Below are 20,563 nucleotides of genomic sequence, written 5' to 3' on the forward strand. Positions count from 1 at the left end.
CCTGCAATAGGCAGATTTAGCTCTTGCATAATGTATGTTTAACTTATTGGTAGTTATCGTATTCGGTAAATTTATTGTCTCTTAGCAAGCAATTTTAGAGATTTTACGTTTACTCACATTATTTTGTAAACTTTCAGGTTAGAAATATAAGTAAATTTACAGCAATTAAATTTTTACCAAAAATGTTCGGAATGTTTACCAAAATGATGTATATTTACCAAGTTTCATTCTTTTTTACAATAAACTTTGATGAAACCAAAGGCACATTAAACCCTGGTAAAAATACATGCGTAATATTTCAATATTGAAATGAAAATAGCAAAGCCAGTAGGTAATTTTACAGATTTACGTTTATTCACATTATTTTGTAAATTTACTTATTGGTAAATTTACTGTCTCTTATGTAAATTTACTGTCTCTTATTTTATTTTAGTATTCCATAGCAACGAACCATTCCTAATAATTATTTTCTTATAGTATTCATTCTAATTTATTAACCATAATATGGACAATCACATTTTGTGAAATTTGGTATATTGCATGTTATATATATTTAATTTTCTTTATTTATACGATCTAAAACGTGTATTATTATTCATCGTACGTTGATCAGATTGTAAGTATGTTCATTAACGTATAAAAAAAATGTTTTGACTTTCTTGTCATAGATTGTATTATCTCGTAACCAAGGTCAATAGAAGACGGTTAATTAAACCGATTGGCCAGTGTTAGTTTGACTGTCTCTAGAGCAGAGTTACAATGCCTGCAGTAGACAGTACCACAAGCTTACATCTAAAATCCTGGAACGGAAGTTAAAATCATTGTGGTTTTTTTTAACATTTGTCTGTAATTTTTCATTTACTGCTTTTAGGTAAATTTACATTGGGAAGTTTAAAAACAAACTTACTGTAACCGTTCATTTACTGTGTTGCGGTGAATTTACAGTCCAAAGTTAAAAAACATTTACTGTTTTAAGGTAAATTTACTCACAAAGTCAAATTACAGAAACTCTGTAATATTACAGCTGAATGTTTATTTACAGTAAATTTACTGGCAACTTTTGCTGCCAGTAATTTTCATGTAAATTTACCAGATTTTTTCTAACAGTGCAGCTCTGTCAGGGGTACCCCACCACTAAAAATGTCTGTCAGTGTTTTTGTAATACCTGAAAGTGTACGGTACATTGCTGTGCGATTTTCATGTTGTACACTTTTGAGCTAATCTAGACTAGTTGGGGGCATGGCATTTTGGGCGTGGAATACTACACCTACCACCAGAAACCCGGCAGACTTACATTTTGATTATACCAGATATACATACATTGATACCATATAGGAGAAAATCGGTACACTTTTCAGCTAGGTTAACCGCCTGGTGTTTGATGCTATTCAGAATTTCTTATACCACTTGGTATTGAGGGTGTTGTCTTATGGTACGAGTTTCACCCAGTTACCAACTTGAACCACTTTGTGCATATTTGCGGTTTTCTATAAGTTTGCAATATCTGTACTGATATTGGCCATGTTAAATCTCGCCCTTTTCATAACGCGACAAAACGACAGTATTGACGCAGTCATACGGCACTTTACTCTGTCGTAACATCGTGTTATTTTTGTCGTAACATCGAGATGTCGACTTGTCGGCTTAGTCTCTTTCTAAAAGTCACAAAATTATAGCTGTACCCATTACATCATATACGTAGCAGATTAGATAAATATAAATAAGACTCGTGCAAAAGAGATAATAGGAAAACGTTGATTAATTATTTGTTTTCTCAAATTAATGGAACAATCTGCGTCCAAAAGTGAATTATATTTGGTATTATATTTTAAAAATCTAGAATTACAATAACAGGGCCAGAGTGAGTTAGCTATTTTAATTCCTTGAATAAGAAGTGGTGTCGAAGGTATCGAACAAGTAAGCATATATTGCCTCGTGTACGACACCCACCAATACTTATAGATGACTGGAGCGATAGTAGAGAGAATTTCAAAAGATTTCACATTTGTTTTATTACAGGGTGCGAAGGGAATTATAGAAAGCCTCAAATCGAGCCACAATCTTTAAAATCACCGCATTGGTGTAGCACGCCACCCCAATAGTTAGTCGCAGGAGATGTTTTTTATGAGGTGCAGGAAACGGTTCATCCTTTTGGCATCACTAATGCGATCGAATGGGATCGAGGCCTAGATGATTAAAAATAGACCCAGTATTGCCGTCAGCTAAGTGAAGGGGATGCAGTTCTTTTGCGCCCCTTGAGTGTTTGCACCCCCCTCTCAAATAAAAAAAAACCGCATAGTTTTCAATGTGGATTTCTACGCTATTGGCATACACTTGCCATATCTGTTCAAACAGTGACTCAGATATACCACAAATCGACCCTAGCATGTAACCAAAGGCCCAAGAACCAAACATCCCCCCCCCCACACACACACACCGTCCCCACCCCACCCCCTCTAACGATGCATACCGTGGTTTTTTGTGCCACTTCAGGGATATCATTCCCCATACACTGGCATAGCTAACTCACTTTAGTCCTGCTATTGTAATTCTAGATTTTTTGAATATAATACCAAATATTATTCACTTATGGACACAAAATGTTTCATTATTTTGAGAAAACAAATAATTAATCAACGTTTTTATATTATCTCTTTTGCACGAGTCTTATTTATATTTATCTAATCTGCTACTTATATGATGTAAATGAATAAAGCTGTATTTTTGTGACTTGTAGAAAGAGACTTAGCCGACAATTCAGCATCTCGACGTTACGACAGAGTAAAGTGTCGTGTGATTGCGTCTCTATACCTTTGTGTGATGAAAGTAAACATTATAAACTTCTCTCTGATCTTTACGTGACAAGGAGTGGGGTCGTCTGTCCAACCTCGTGGGTTTTCTCCTCCGGTTTCTTTACACTGCTAAAGACCCCTAGGCGCAAGCGAATTATTGAAATAAAATTAAACCATATGTTAGTCCCGAAATGACCTAGTTTGTGTCGAGTGGACGTTAACCTCTCTCTCTTCTCTCTCTCCCTCTCTCTCTCTCTCTCTCTCTCTCTGATCTTAATTACTAATCATGTTTTAATCTTCAACAGTTTCATTCAGTACAATATTTATTGATGTATTAAAATCTGTGCTTTTTCAATGAGCGTCTGATGAACGATAAAAGAAATCAAATACCAAGATTTGTATTAATTCCTATATATCCACCGTTGTAATATGAAATATTGAAAGGGCAATATATTAATATATTCATTATGACCTTGACCTTGGTACTTCATCCATAATTCTTTACTTCAATAAGAAGTGAATCTTTGCGACACTAATCCGTGCTTATAAAGATACAGTAATGTGCTACTTTAAGTCCCGTTATAGGCTAATACTCAATATGTATGTTAATGATTTGCCTCCTGTGGTATATGATGGTTTTTAAATTGTGATCTATTATTTTCAACATAACTCGTACCAGCTGTCTTTTCAACAAAAACTGCACGAATTAGAATTCAATGTATTTATTTTCCGATTGATAACGAGACTGCTGATTCTACATTTTCTTTATTATTTAAGCGTGACACTTAACATCAAGCCGTCCAGATAAATCGGGTGATATTTAAGATATACATGTAAATGAACTAACCCCGTTCAGTAGTTACAGTAGAAATTATGTTTATCAGAAATCTAAGTTTAGAAATGAAATGAGATGAGGTTTAACGTCCTACTGTTCTGTCTGTTCCGACTGGGCTAATGAAGACGGTTCAGTTTAACATCCGCTCGACACAAACTAGCTCATTTTGGGGACTAACATATGGTTCAATTTTGTTTCAATAATTCGCTTGCGCGTAGGGGTCTTTAGCACTAGCAGTGGGAGGAAAAAGGCGGACCCGGAGAAAACCCACAAGGCTGTGTCGAGAAATGGGGTTTAACATCCACTCGACACAAACTAGGTCATTTCGGGACTAACATATAGTTTCATTTTATTTTAATAATTCGCTTGCGCGTGGGGTCTTTATCACTAGCAGTGGGAGGAAACAGGAGGACCCAGAGAAAACCCACGAGGTTCTGCAGGCGACCCTACTCCTTGTCAAGTACAACCGGAGAATCGAAACCAGGCCAGCTGACTCAATGGCAGACCTTATGGTACAACGCGCCCCCTCCAGTATAGAAGACAGTGATGTTTAGAAAAAGAAATTCAAAGCAGGAAAATAAGAAAAATATTGTTCCTATTTCATTCGATTATCGTCATTGATTAATTTACTAAGCAGTATATGGGTATGTTTACTCTTTCCAGAACACCTGACTTAAATTAGATTAGACGATTAGAGTCAAATCGTAGCACTCCTATTTATTCTCAATATTACATGTTTTAAATTTTTAAAATTCTAGTGTTAAACTTTGATAATAGTTTAGTTCAACAAGTCCTGAATAACATCTTCAAGTATCAAGGTGATTGCAAGTCTTGTTGGGTTAACTGTGGGATAATACAGGGCTGTTATCTGAATGTATGTTAATCTATGTAGAGACACTTGCACTATCACACCATACACAACACTTGCATATGATGTCAGTTTTAAATAAAATAGTATTATGTATTTCATATCATAATTCAGTAAATCTAGCTTTATGGGACATTTGTTTTACCGTAGTCGAGTTGGAATTTATGATATATATATAAAACGATCTAACTCTCAGTTAAACATATAAGTAAAATTCAAATATTAGAGAAAAAAACACTATATTGTGCACCGTATTCATCTTTTTTTGCACTATTTTTTTGTTTTCCTCGTATTATTCGTGGTACGAAGACAGCACCCCACCTCGCCCAACCTGTATTCACAATTAGAACGGATTTATTTGCATGACTATTTTGATATTTCATTTGCCTTGTAATTATGTGAATTAGTAGATTATTATCTGGTCAAAAAGTATTTAGTATATTATTATTTGATTGAATAGTATATGAGTGACATACGTAGAGACATGCCGTTCCACCAAATTAACATGAACGTGTGATCTGTTGACTAGTCGATACAATCAAGTATTATATTACACAGATTTGTCCCTTTAACTATATGATTGTTTGATGCTTTTTAATAGATCAACTGAAGGGTGAAGTAGATGAACATTAAACTAATATCATGTGGGACAATCCACGACTAGGATTATATCCTATATAGTGTCCCACTCCCGTGTGAATTATAGTCATTCCTTTTAATACATGTATGGCGAGGCTTAAATTGCTAGCGTCGAGATCTTTTTCGAAACGAATAGAGCCATTATAGCATACCTGGTATATGGGTGTATCCACCTTCCTGTAAGTAAAATAGTGTCGTTAATGATTTCGTAATAGAAAGTTCAAAACATAGAACAAACAGTACATGCAAAAATACATCATTATAGACAGTGCAAATTGAAGCAAAAAAAAAAAACCCACCAAGCTTAGCTGAACTCGCCACAATAAGACAAGTTTCTTCGCGTGGACTGTGTATAGTGGAAGAATAATAAAGCATTATTCCTATAATAAGATATAACCTCGAATTTTATCATGCAAAACCTTGGTTACTATGACGAACAATAACAGACCACGATAAAACATTGAAATTTAATATTTGCTACAAAATTTGTTTGGATTCAAATTATACGCCAGTAATCTGGTTTATGTTTACTCTTCGTTCTTGTCACATGAATGTCTTTCTTTAATGTAATTTACTAATAATATGAGGATAACTCTCCAAGTTTTTCGGAAGCTACTGTAAATCTGATAGAAGTCATAAGCCTATGTGTAAAATATACACTGAATTGATGTAATGAAATCATTTATATCACTCTTAGGTGTGGTGTGCGTAAATAGTGACACTGTGGAGCAACTATAATGTAAATATATGACACTGTGGAGCAACTATAATGTAAATATAATCTCTACCGTTAATTTCTAACCGAATGTTGCACGTGAGACAAAGAGAAATTATCAATACAGTTGACGTTTGTTTACTACAGATCTTCGCTGAGGCTGATGTTGATACTTATCAACAGTACAATAACAAAGATAACTTTGGGTTTAACATTAAAAGCACAATTCCGGACCCATCGCGATCATAGGCATTGAAGGGGATCATTTTAATTACTTGGCCTATTTAAGATTACACGGGTCGTGCTCTTCAGTTTCTCGAAAGAGGGGGTTACATAGAATACTGGTCACCCCTGTATGATAGTCGATTACTCCCCCCCCCCCCCAACCCTGGGACAACACCTTTGCATAACAAAAATCGTCTACAAAGCTTCTCCGTGTCATAAAGGATGACATATTCGACACTACAATCCAGATGTGGATATAGAATCATTGTAGATGATGATACACCCAAGTCGATTTAAAAGGAAACTAGTTAAACTCAAACAACATCGATATGTAAAATGAAAATCAAAAAAATAAATATACTGTTGCTATCGCACTTTATTTAAAATAACTAGACCGCTCTATTTCAAACCTGATCAAAATATTACTTTACAAGAAAATTTGTGTGAAGTATATTAATATAAATAATTAAGGTCAGATCTATATGGTAGCATAAATAAATATGTTCGGGAAATTGATTAAATCATAAACTTTATGTATTTATAACTTACAATACCAACAACAGAACAAAACAATTAGAATTTCGTAATTATCAAATCTACAAGATAAATAAATAATAAATGAAAACGTTTTTACTGAATGTATGATAACCATTCACAGAAAAATTTGTTCTAAAAATAGATTTAAAATTATTATATCTCACATACACATAAATACTATTATATTTCCCATACACATAAGTACAATTATATATCCAATACACATAAATAATAATAATAATAATAATAATAAGTTTCTATAAGACTAATTATAGAAAATTAGTTCTAAAACAGATTTAAAATTATTATATCTCGCATACACATAAAAACTATTATATTTCCCATATACATAAATACAATTATATATTCAATACACATAAATAATAATAATAATAATTTTCTATAAGACTTATAGTTAATACGACATTGGACGGGTCGTGATAAGGGGAGGAGAGGAACAAATCTCTGCATCTTAAATACAATTCTGGTGATAACAATTACACATTATAAAAATGTATCAATAACTCATCTACACATCGGTCATTCAATCTTAAATTATATGTCCTAAACATTGAAACATATGCCCCTAGTCCTACTAATAGTAAGTGTAGGGGGACTGCACCACATATAATTTACACAAAACCAATCTACGGACAATCACAGTACGCAGAAATCACAAAGAAAAGAACATATCAAATTAAGTGAATGGATCCGGGGCCTAGCCGTAAGCGTCCACTGCGCTGTACAGTCCCGGGCCTGTAATGATACAGACTTCACTCAAAATTGAAAACAAACTATTAGGAATATAACCCAGAGAAAACCATTGTGTAATACCAGCATGAGTCATTATCTTATCTGCTATATGTCACATGAAATATGAATGTAAACATATTGAAGTAAAAATTACCTATATAAGTAACCATATTGATGAAATGTATATACCCCCCCCCCCTCCCAGGTAGTTTAAAACTAAATGTTCTATGTTAAGCGAGAAACATTTTAAGAATTCAATCGAACTGAGTTATATTGACTATAAAGTTAGGGCATATGTTCCATTTACCACAAAATCATAGGAAAAACAAAACAATATTGAATACAAAGAAGCAAACTAAGAAAAATGTAAACCGCCTCGAAAGACAGCAGTCTGAATGAACGAAAGTGTATTTATGTAAAGGCATAAAATAAAGGCAATAATCCAGGCAGGATTAGGAAACTGCAGAAAATTTAAAATAAATATTAAATTAGATCATTATCTAATATGTAGTCGGTTATATACTTATAAGAGATGTCAAACTTGGTATGTTGAAGAAAAGGAAGTTTCAAAATTTCTTTTAAAATGCGTAATTTTGTACCGCCTTTGGCAGTGCACTTAAAATACAGAGATTTTCTTCTAGAAAGAAATAATTCTTTATCGTTACGTACCATTCAGTCATACTAAATGTACATAGATCAGATATAAAGTAAATATACAATTCCGGCAATTACGCATTTCGGTTATGCACTCAATATTACATCCTCGTCCAGCCATATCTACATGCCTGTTGACACACTCCAAACTATACCCTCATATACTTAAATACCCATACAACCATAGAACATAATTACCACTCTGTAATAAAATAATCAGCTAACCACTCTGTAATAAAATAATCAGCTAACCACTCTGTAATAAAGTAATCGGCTAATTGGCCTATCAGTATTTGTAGTACCACTTATTGTTCTTTAATTTCTTTTGCATGCTATATTTCTGTTACCAATGTTACAAGGTTTACAATATGGTGCTTTGATCATTTAGGTTAATAATTTTTATGTTAAATCTGTCTATAATAATTATTATAAAACAGTCGACCATTATTCGCATCTTTTATTCATCCATTCTACCAATAACTAGTTATACACCTAGCCATAAAATGTCCAATATCACAGATCAGCCATAAGGTCGTGGTGAGCCACCTCTTGTTAAAAAAGTAGGTAGATGATGAGATCCAATATACTGACACTGAACAAAATGGTTGAACATGGGCGACAAAATATTGTGGTATGAATACATAGGTGAAATCAGATGCATTTATACAAGGCTAACATAACAGTACAAGTGATACTAGTAATGGACAGACAAGTGAAGACACGATTCAATATACCGGCAATGGACGGATGGATGACATGATCGTTGACGGGCTCGTTGGTCGATGATCAAAAATATTGCAATGGATGAATCAACGAAGACAGATGGATGGATATACTGGCAATGGTTAAGCTGATGATTTATGATTCACCAAGTACAATGATGTAATACACTGACAAAAGACAAACGTTGAGATGATGATAAAGATTCCAATAGGGTGAAATTGGCAATAAATTGGTCTGAGACAGGAATACACATCTGTTTATTCTGTGCGATATCAACTAGTGGGGCTCCATTTACTTTCATCTGTAAAACAAAATCATTATTATAATGCTATACTCTCTTATGTTTTAAAATAAGAATTCGTCTGCTCGGTAATTCTCAATGGTCAATGGTGAAGATTTTCACTTGGCTGTTTTATCAATACAATGTCCTAAAGCAGTTCCATTGCACGGTGCCCGGTTCAGCTAATCGTATAATAAAGTCATGTTCGTTGGACCAGATTTCTATTTTCGTTTTTCTTTTTATGTGAAAAGAAGGACACAGATAATATTCAATATTTTATGATCAAGATGATTTTTATTCATAAACAATTATTTCTAGTCGTTATCAAATATTGTTGTACTACAAACCCTCATTTTGTTTTACCGCCAAAGTAAACAAAATGACAGACATTTAAGTATACTATTGAGAAAGTTTTCAAATAAATAATATTTATATAGGCTAGCGAACGTGGCCATTCTAGATAAGAAACTAATAAAGCACTTGAACCCTTGTCTTTGGCTCATACCCTGTTCAATTTATTATATTTAGTGATAAGGTGTACGTCAACCTATAAACGAAAGAAAATGTATATTTTATTTACCTTGCTGGGGTTCTAAATGGGTGTCAGTCAATAACGATTAAAAGGAAGGTATAGTACCGTCAATATCAAAGAATCAATTTAGTTATTTAGTTTTCTGTTTGAAATCATTAAGATGTTAAAGGAGTGAGTTTGTCGTGAACTGTAATTCACGTAAATGGTAAATGTAAAGTAAAGGTGACTTATTTATTGAACTTGAATGCATCTACTGTAATATTATTTAACTTCTTAATGTTTGACAACTACAAGCTAATAGCAATTCATGTTGCACTGGTTGTCTTGTTAGAAGACTTAAAGGTTGTCAAGAGTTCGTGAGAGGTGACGGGTTCTTACAGGACAAAATCAATTTGTTTAACATGATCAATATCCAGATAATAAAGACTCCCAAAAAGCGTCATTATATATAGCTAGCTTATGTGATTTAATGTATGTCAGTATGAAGTAAAGCGGAGAATGGTCTACCTGGACATATATATATATATATATATATATATATATATATATATATATATATATATATACAATGTCCTAAAGCAGTTCCATTATATATATATATCCCTCGTTAGCCCACAAGTTATGAATTTGAAGATACGAACTGAAACTTAAAGGTTTAATTTTGGATTTTTTTTTATTCCCAGCAGTCTGTAATCAATTGGCAAATAAAAAGTTTCCTGAATTTACTTAGTTTGGGTTCATGTAGTTTATAAATTAAGTCTTTCATGGCGAGAAAAAGAATATGGCTACCGACATGGAACAGGCATTTAGATTGTGTGTATCATTATCACATTAGTGTCACTTATTTTTCTTGGATAAGACTTTTAGATTAATGGAGCTATGGAATGTTTTGTTCAATGGAGGACGACATTAATTCGGTCATATCAGCGACAGGCTAATTGTACTATATGCGTCGAATATCTTGCAGTTTTAGTCGTTGTCAGGGAGTTGGATTTGCCTACGTGACATATTTTCGGTTTATTACATTCGATCCGTACATATCCTAGGAGCCCAAGATTCATGGCTACCAAAATTATTCATTAATTTTTTTTTAAGGATATTATTAAAGATACATATTATTCTTTAGGTATTTAATGTTATGAGCCCAATTCTGGAACCGGAAGTGCGAGAGATCTGAGATTTTGGACCCTGGCCCAGAACGGGCCGACAAACTTGGCCTCATAGTCTAAAGCAACCAACCGCGATCCCTTATTTTTTCGAATTTTTTGCCCCAAAAACGCCTTCGATCAGCCAGCGATTTGGTAACCCGATAGTCTGACCCCACATTTTAAAATCGCCCACAAAAAGTCGTGACCTTGACACACTAGGCGCCCCGGAAGTACTTCGGTTTTTGGTTCCTAGGGGCTGATCTAATACAGTTAGGATCACCGGACCTTGACCTTCCGACATTATCATCATGGCGCACGTGACTCCGGTAGATCAAAGTCACCTGAAAGGGTCAAGGTCACAAAAATATCTACCGATTCGAGTGCTCCGGGGCATCTGTTGGGACCCCGGGCCCACGCGGCTTGACAAAGGTCACGACCTTCGATAGACCTTTGACCTTGGGATCGAAAAAGGCCGGTGACGGGGCTGTCCCGTTGGTCAAGGTCATGATCTTAGCTGACATACCCTGCTCCCGGCGGCAACTTAGATAAAAAGTCACATTCAAAAATCCCAAGACACACACACTCGTCTGTAAAGGCCTCAAAAGGGCTCGTGGGCGGGCCCCCAGATTGGGTATTCGTTAAGTATATCGACCCTGAAAAGTGCCCAGTCACTTCAAAATGGACTTCCGGCGACCGAAAGTAAGCGAAGTTGACGCCAAAAACACGATTTACCTTGACCTCGACATCTGGGGGTCAAACCAAGATCATGAAGCGCGCCACCGAGGTCGATTTATTTCAAGAGGCCGCGAGCTGCAGGTCGTGGTTGCAGCCCCGGGCTGGCCATGTGTTTCGCGCCGGTCCCAGAATGGGGTCCAGGGTCAACGTCGTCCGATTGGGGCGGGGCTTGGTGATCTTTCTCAAAAGCGTCAACCAAAAGTCGTGACCTTGACCCGCCTTTTAGCCTCATATTGGGCCCCAGATATGTTAACGCCCCCGGGCCTTGACCTTTGGTAATGTCGATTGAGCCGATTGACCCCGGTAGGTCATGGTCATCTCAAAGGTTTAAGTTCAGCAAAATATCGCCAGACCCCGGGGCGTTTGGCCTCCGAGAACTTCCCAGCCCCTTCGGCATATCAAAGGTCAGACCCCTGGTTGGACAATTGTTTTTACCTTGGGGTCGATGAACTCCCAAAGTTTCATGTATCATCTAGACTGTAGGGAAATGGATCAAGGTCAAGGTTATGTCACGGGGATGTCACCGGATATGGGTCATGACCTCGGATGATCTTTCCTGGGAGATTACTTGTCATTGTTTAAGATTGAAACTTTTTAGGAACTAGTTCAAAAGGTATACTACCGTGCACCACTAACTTTCTATTAGGTCGGATTTCCTCAAACGCTCAGGCCCCCGTGGAACATCAAAGATAACGCGCCCAGATGTACAATTTATTGACCTTTCAGATGGCACCATGACCTTATACGTGGCCTTTGACCTTGGGGGCAATAATCTCCCAAATGTTTGTGTACCGTCAGACTTTATTCAGAAAGGTCAAGGTTAACTTCAAGGTCAGGTTACGGAAGGCCCGTTACGGGGCTGTCACATGGGCCCAGGGCCCGTGACCTTGGCTGACCCCTCCCGCCCTGGGCAGCTCGCTACATTTTCGGTGTAATTTAATGCCAGAAAGGGCAAGGTTAAATTCGCGAAGCCGACCCATAAATGTCAGTTGGCCTGACCTTGACCTCTGAGGATCAAACCTAGGTCACCACGCGCGTCCCATGGGTCGATTTACTTAAAGGGGCCCTGAAGTCGGGGTCGAACTCGAACTTTGGAGCTGGTACACACCTATCTGATGAAATGTCATTTCTCTGCGACCTCTCAACCATAACCTTTTTCCTTAATGTTGGAAGCTGAATTTCGCGAGAATCACCTCATATATATAACGAGATGGCTCTGCAAATTTCAGCTTGCTAGATTCAGTCAAAATGCAGATATGGGTTCAATAAATGTCTAAAAATCGCAAATTTGAGCAAATGTAATATTGGGGCATCAAAGTGTCATCTATGTTTTGCTCTGTGTTGCATTCTATTAATGCCAGGAGGCTGTAATTTGGTGAAGTAGCATGACTAGAAGGGACCAAGACAGTGGGGTTCAGTTCTGCATTCTTTGGCAATTCCGTGACTTTTCGGGCTATGCGCATCTATCAGCCCTGCGTTTGTTTAAAATATTGGAGCTAGGAAGCTGAAATACTAAAATGCAGCCCTCCTCAGTTGGTTGACAAAAATGAAAAATGTTCGACCGAAATAAGCCTGTTGTTTGTCACTGTGAAAATATGAGGTCCTTATCTTCAATATTAAGCAAATGCTAGCAGTTTTGCCTGCCAAAATGATGTCCGTGTGTCGTATGAAGGCTTCATAACAGCAGGGATATAGGGTCTAAAATCTTTAATATTGATGCCACGGGCTTGAAAATTGCACTATGCTTTTATAATGTATATAGGATGAATGTCTGACAATTTCAACTTCCTAGATTCATTGGCACGTATCGGACCATAGCTTCATGGGTTATGGCCCGTGATTGTACGAAAAATCGCGTTTTTAGCTTGTGGATTCTTAAGAGGTCAAAATTTCCCTCATAGCACACTGCACGGTGTATGCCTGTCTTCATTAGCACCCCTAGAGGTCACAATTTTTATCCGAGTTTGATGAGCGAGAGAGAAATGGGGTTTAACGTCCACTCGACACAAACTAGGTCATTTCGGGACTAACACATGGTTGAATTATTTTTTTATATCAATAATATAGCAGTGGATGGAAATCGGAGGCCCCGGAGAAAACCCACGAGGTTGGACAGGCGACCCTACACCTTGTCAAATACAACCGGGGAATCGAAACCATTCGCCCCCCCCCCCCCCCCCGAGTTTGACAATGTATGTTTATAACCCAAAGCTCTGTGTTCCTTTCGATATCAACGCATGTCCGACCGTAACATCATGGATTATATCCCCTTATTTTACGAAAGTGGCCTTTTCTCTTTCCATCTTTTGCTAAATGGAGGCATATCTTGCTTGACAACCGTTTGTTTTTCACTGGAAAAGTCCCAATGATATGATACCCTAAAATATATAGACATATTTAGTGGGTCTGCCAAATATTGATAAAAAGATATAATGGGTTTGGTAAGTCAGTCCCATTCATAATATTGGGCTTGAGCCAATGCGCCTATTTTGAAGCAGGGCTGTATTATTGAATATTTAGTAAAGATTTACTGAAACTGGAATTATACATAGGTTCCTGGCAAAATTCCGATTTACAAGCTGGTAGAAACAGTCCATCAGGGAGGTCCCAAAATTCATATCTGATCTCTGTTCCCCAATATCTGGGACGCTTTAAGTATATATATATATATATATATATATATATATGATTTGACTGTAATAATTGATGGTGTAAGCTATTTATTTTTACAGAAAGGAGTGAACTGCGTATTTGTGATTTCATTGGGACCATATATAAATCTGTTCCTAGCTCTTAGGTCGTTTTGGACAATTTAGTGTTTAAGTGATCCAGCTGACCCCCCCCCCCCCGGACTTTTTTTTCACTTAATTATCATACGCATATTAGTATTTCGTAGAAACCCATATAATTTAACTTAATGCTGGTTATTCAAAAAAGTATAATAATAATGTGTTATTTACACAGTAGATTAGTGGTATTTTATTGTTATCAAAGTTAGGTTATTGATACAAGTTTCTCACACGCTCTGACAAATACTTCAAATATTCCTAAAATATCTCAGACATGCTCTTATTGTCAACGGGCTTCCATTCTATGTAATAATAATAATAATAATAATTGTTTATGAATAAAACCACTCACAGCCAGGTTCTCACGATCTAGATAATTGGTTACCAGGGACATTATTTGGGTGAAATGTATAATATTCAGCGTTTTTGTATCGGTCATAACAATGATCTATTGAGCACATCGATAGATACCGTTATAACGACTTGAATATCGTAGCAACTCGTGACTGTCTATATTTATATACTGACTAGTGATTTTGAACTGATTTTAAAGGATTGATGGTAAGATAATACGGCCTACCACTAATATAACCCAAACAGCATAATCAATACAAAGTATTGTTACTTTTATGGGACTATAGACTATTAAAGGTTGCTGTTTGCTGGGAAGACATAAAGTCGTCTACATTTTAATCATGTTTTATCCGGGACGACGGTGGTGAGTCTGTATATCTAACTTTACATTTTGATAAATTATTCACCCCAGTAGTTAAATCATTGTGCCTTTTCTTCATTCGTCGTACATAATTGTACAGAAGACGTTATTTAAGGGTACATCAGGCACAGAATTGAATATACTATAATAAGCAGCAAAAGAAACGTTAGGTTGGTAAGTTATTCTGAATAGACGCATTGCATAAAACTTGCCAAATGTTTTTATTGTATATTTGTGACCACATCTCCAACCTTACCTGAGCAATAAGGCCCCTTCCCAAACACAGAATTCCCCGGGACCAGCCCTATAAAATGCACCGCATACCTGGTTGAATCATTCACACTACAACGTCACCAGCATGCCACGACTCACGACAGCTCAGAGGAACCAGGTGCTTCGAAGATTCGACGCTGGCCACACTGCCAAAGCCGTTGCTAATCAATTCCAGGTCAATGTTCGGACCATCTACAGGATACAGCAACGCTTTCAGGCCACCAACACCTCGGACGATCGCCCTCTAACTGGTAGACCAAGGGTTACCACAAGGCGACATGACCGCCATGTTGTACGACAGCACGTGCATAATCTCTTCACATAGGCATCTGAGACAGCACGTCAGGCAGTGGGAACACACGGAAGACCCATTAGTATCGATACAGTGCACCAACGTCTCACCAGAGAGAACATCCATTGCCGTAGACCTTGCCGTGGACCGATCCTCACCCCTCGCCATCGAGCTGAACGTCTACAGTTTGTCCAACAACAGCAGAACTGGCGACACGGGCAATGAAGAACTGTTCAGTTCACAGATGGAAGTCGGTATTGCGTATCAACTGCAGATGGCAGGACCAGAATATGGCGTCGACGTGGCCAGCGTTATTCTGACCAATGTGCCATGGAACGAGACTCATGGGGAGGTCCAAGCATAATGGTTTGGGGTGGAATCGACCTGAACCAGACACAGTGGGTCCTGTGGTTTTCCAAAATCTTGGTCCAGGGAGAGGAGGCGGCATCACAGCAGTGCGCTGCATTGATCAAGTTCTCAGACCCCACGTCATACCACATTTCGCACGTCATCGAAACAACGTTTTCCAGCATAACAACGCCCGTGCCCACACCGCCAGAGTTACACGGGACTTTCTACAGCAGAACGGTCCGGACTTAAACCCAACTGAACATCTTAGGGGTGAAATTCAGAGGAGACTTAATAACGTTGTACCGAGACCAAACACAGCCGATGGATTGCGTCAGGCTTTTCTTAGAGTGTGGTTCCAAGTGCCAATGGCGTTCATCAATCGTCTGGTCCACTCCATGTACAGAAGCTGCGCTGCTGTTTTTGACACTCGCGGTGGACACACTAGATACTGATGTATAGACTGTGTACATACTCTAAACCTTCTCGTAAGTCGTAATGTCTTGGAATTTTGATGAATTAATCACTAATGTGTCAACATACTGTTCACAAAAATTGCTTTGATCCATTTAGTAAGTCGTTTTCTAGAATGATTTTTTTTGCTGTTTAGTATATAAAGTAAGAAAAACCGGATAAACAAATTATGATTTATTCGTGTATCTATTTCTGTACTTCTTTAGTTTTATTAAAATTAGTTAATGTAGCAACAGGATTAAACGGTGTTATACCTACACGTACTGAATGGCTGCCCATATCCGATTTGCTTAATTGGCTGTCAAGGAACACAATTATTGACTTGATTATATGAAGAACCATTTAAGAATCACGAATAAAACAATGTTACTGCTCATTTTAACAATGTGAAAGCTTCGTTGGTGATATGAAAAATATAATTGCTTTATAACATGACAGGGATATTTCTTTCACAAGAGGCTAGTTAGTTTGGTATATTCCTACATATTCTTATACAAATAAAAACAAACTAACACGAAGTAATTTATTCTCATTTTTATATATCGAAGACGACTGTGCAAACGTTACAATGTATCTATTGATCGGTGTTAATTGATATATCATGAGGGTAGCAATGTAAATATAGACATTATTATTGTATATCAGATGTAGCTTGTTCATCATCGTACCATACTAGTATTTACTCCATGTCACGATCAAAAAAGAGTCAATGTTAAACAAAAATCAGATGTTGATATCAATTAACATTATGCACAGAAGTTTAGCCATGCGGGTGTGAATCCTTTGATTAACACCATGTTGTCGTAAACCATGTTGTCCAATACCCGCGTTTGAATTAATAGGGTAATTTAGGTAAATATCCTGATTACGATTTTGGTAATCATACTTGTCATATATTTTATTAACATTATAAGTGCATGTCAAATATTCTTGAAACCGGTGTAAAATAGATTGCAATATTCTTCGACTCTTCTTTGTCCATTAGTTTCTGTGTGACCTAAGTTCATTTAACGCATTTGTTGTCGAAATTTATATCCAAAATCTTTTCAATTTAATTAAACTATTTATTTTTATTTAGAAAACAATATTACTAATGATGCAAGATCTTGTAAGTTCGGTGATTGTAAGTTCGGTGTAAAAACCAGAATCAATTAATACTGAAATTTATACACTGTGTATTATATAATCTAAAATTATTCAGTAGGAAATTGAATAAACGTGAAATTTTGTCTAAATGCTTATACATAGCAAATATAAGATAAGTATACATACATACCTATATCCCAGGTTGATAACCAGCACATGGAGCCCCTAACAGTTAAAATAGTGTATCTATATTATGTGGCCTTTTATAGGGCTTTTACCTACCTCACGCATTCTAATACCTACAGGCTTAGACATGAATTGCGGTTTTTACTTACATATATTCATGACAATTGTAATATCATGCTTTGAATTAATTAGTTGAAAGTTTATTTCGAAAAAAATATCCGAATGGTTTATTTGAAATTGACTTATATTTATCAGAAATGAATATGCATACTGACAAAAAACAAGGCTAAATCTTGAGAACAAAAACTATAGCATTATAAAGATTGTAATTTGTAGAATAAGATACTGCCATGACAAAATCCTCCCAATGCTACAAACTATGTTAATCTCTGTAGAACGCGTCTAGCATTATACATGTAGCAGGCTAACTTAAAGCATAAGCAAAAGTATAAAGCCATTTGGATAAATGATTTTACACTCTAGTTGGACTTTACACTTTTTGATTTCTACAGATGAAAAAACAACAAATTTGACATTTTTTTTTATCAATGCACAGACTTATTGTAATGATGTTTTGAAATTCATAGCTATATGTGAGTTTAGATTTGATAATATGAAACTGGCATATTCTTTATATCGAATGTATGTGAAAGTCTGAATTTTAACACTATTCCAAAAAAAAAAATTAAAAAAATATTTATGAAATTCTGATCTTTTTTAGAGTCGGGTTTGTAAATTAAAATGAGAATGGTGTAAATCTTCTATTTTGCAAATAAATGTCAGATTATTTAACCTTTTATCGTAACACAACCACTCTAGCAACCATTCATTTTGCAATTACATCTGAGAATAGTAATACGGATAGATATTATAAAATGGAGCGAGTGTTCTAATCCACAATGGTATTCTTATTATTTGCAGTACAAAAGTCTTTCTGGACGTCAAATTATGATTGGCCAACAGTCTCTAGTAACAAATCTTAACAAGCCTATATAATAGTCTAGTGGCTCAAAGGGAGTTTGAGGGGAATCGCCACCCGAGAGGAGAATTTATGAGACCCAATAAACTTTCACGCCAATTGTCGGCATAACACCCTACCCGCAAAGCCAAAAAGACGCCTATAAGGGCATTTACTGCAAGAAATTAATGTTTTACTAATGATCATCATTACATGATACACTTATACACTTCTTTAGAAAGGAAGGGTTTATTAATCTATAAGTTGATCATCATTGACATCAACATTAATCAACTTTACCGGCAATTTTAGGCATCCCCCCTCCAAAAACTACCTGCCCCACCCCAAGTTCAGATGGAAGTCTAACTGTTCTGATAGTGACGGCCAGGTGTCATCGTTTCAACTCCAATTTAATCGTGTACGTAGGTGCGCCTGGCCAGTCACGTTAAGATGATTTCTATCATATAAACATTATATTTTACCTATATTCCTTTACGTTCTTTACTTTAAAACTTTCAAATTAAAAAAAACACACCTCAATATTTCAAAGAAAACAAAACATTATTTTTGCATAGAAAAAAATTACCTTGCAGCCTTTAATGTTTTATTATGGTCTCGATATCAAAGGTCACTATCGCGACGATATTAAAGTGATTTTAGGTCAGGATTATCTCTGCACTTGTCAGTGAACCTCAATTACTGTTTGAAAGAAAATTTGTGTCCCAAAGATAGTAAATAATATATACTCTACTGAATTCATGTAGACAAGTATTTAAGATAAATAAATTATTTTTTTTTAGCTAATCAGAACGATGCAACCCTCTTATATTCCAGGTCATTGCTACACTAAAGATTTCTGAAGACTGACATACAACAGTACTTTGTTAGAATAGAAGCGGTATTAGGTGTTCTGGAAAAAGTAAGCGTAACCCTTCTTCTGTATTCATCCACCACCGGCAAATTGGGGCCATGGTTTGCACCCGGTTTTCTGAGGCAAAAGGCCATGGGTGCAAGCCAAGTAGAGTCGCTAGCCCAGCAAAATCCTCAAATGATAAATGGTAAATATATATATATATATATATACATACATAATTTAATGTCATTAGTTTTTTTTAAATAAAATGTGTATACACCTAACTATTGATAGGATGTTAAGCTCATTGAAGGGAAGACGCCTCTTATGTACCAAGACTTCTTAACACTCTACAGGTCGCAATTGTCGTTGGATCTTTTAGAAATTTCAAAAGACTGTTCAGCCGGAGAAATGACTATTGGTTTTGACCGATTTGCGTGGTTTCTGCCCTAGACATGTACGTTGGGTTGCCTGACAAATTACCCAAATTTTTCTGCCTGCACACCGGTTCACCTCTGTGATTTTATTCTTTTTCTTTTAAGCGAGGAGTCTACTTCTACGGTATACAATGCATGTTAGTAAGCGTCCCGCCATTTACAATGGGATTTTGACTTTAAAGTAGCTAAGTCTTTAACTCAATATCATCTACAGTCTCCGACATTGAAAACCCGAATTATTTGTCAATTTAAATCAACATTGATATTGTGATCTTACCGGGAAAACCATTTTACCATTAGTACACGAATCGTGTACCACAATGCGCTTCAGTGCCATTTGTAACAAGGGACTCGAAGAATGAGGCTAGAAATATTCTGTCAAAGGCTAAAAATATTTGTTAAGGCCAGCTCAGTTTTCGTCGAAGTCGCTGAGATGTAAATAAGGTTAGGACATATGATTGTTGGCGAGACTGTAAGTTAGGGTTGGGGTAAGCATTGGGGAGAAGTTAAGTGCTAAGACTTCTCGCTTATTTCGCCGAACATAACTGGTTTGAAATTAGAGTACCGTAAAAACGGAAACGATTTAATGTAAATCAGTTTATATACATTCATATTACATTATCATATGCGTTGCGACCCACTTGTCTCAATTTCTAGGTCGCAATATTAGCGATTTAGCTCCTTTAAAATAACTTTTCAAATAACGTTTTTTATTA

The 20,563-nt window shown here is 36.3% G+C and overlaps 1 long non-coding RNA gene across 5 annotated transcripts in view; it reads left to right on the forward strand.

Moving 5' to 3' along the window:
* The window catches only part of LOC126816734 (uncharacterized), a 116,088-nt gene that overhangs the window by 92,348 nt on the left and 3,177 nt on the right, over positions 1 to 20,563 (forward strand). For 4 of the 5 annotated variants that reach the window (XR_007678537.2, XR_008787412.1, XR_008787413.1 and 1 more), the window contains one exon: positions 19,392 to 19,615. This is a non-coding gene — a long non-coding RNA (uncharacterized LOC126816734). The remainder of the gene's footprint in view (positions 1 to 19,391; positions 19,616 to 20,563) is intronic. The other variant, XR_008787415.1, reaches the window with a different exon arrangement.

Source organism: Patella vulgata, chromosome 3 (assembly GCF_932274485.2).
Source record: "Patella vulgata chromosome 3, xgPatVulg1.2, whole genome shotgun sequence".
Classification (NCBI taxonomy): Eukaryota; Metazoa; Mollusca; class Gastropoda; family Patellidae; genus Patella; species Patella vulgata.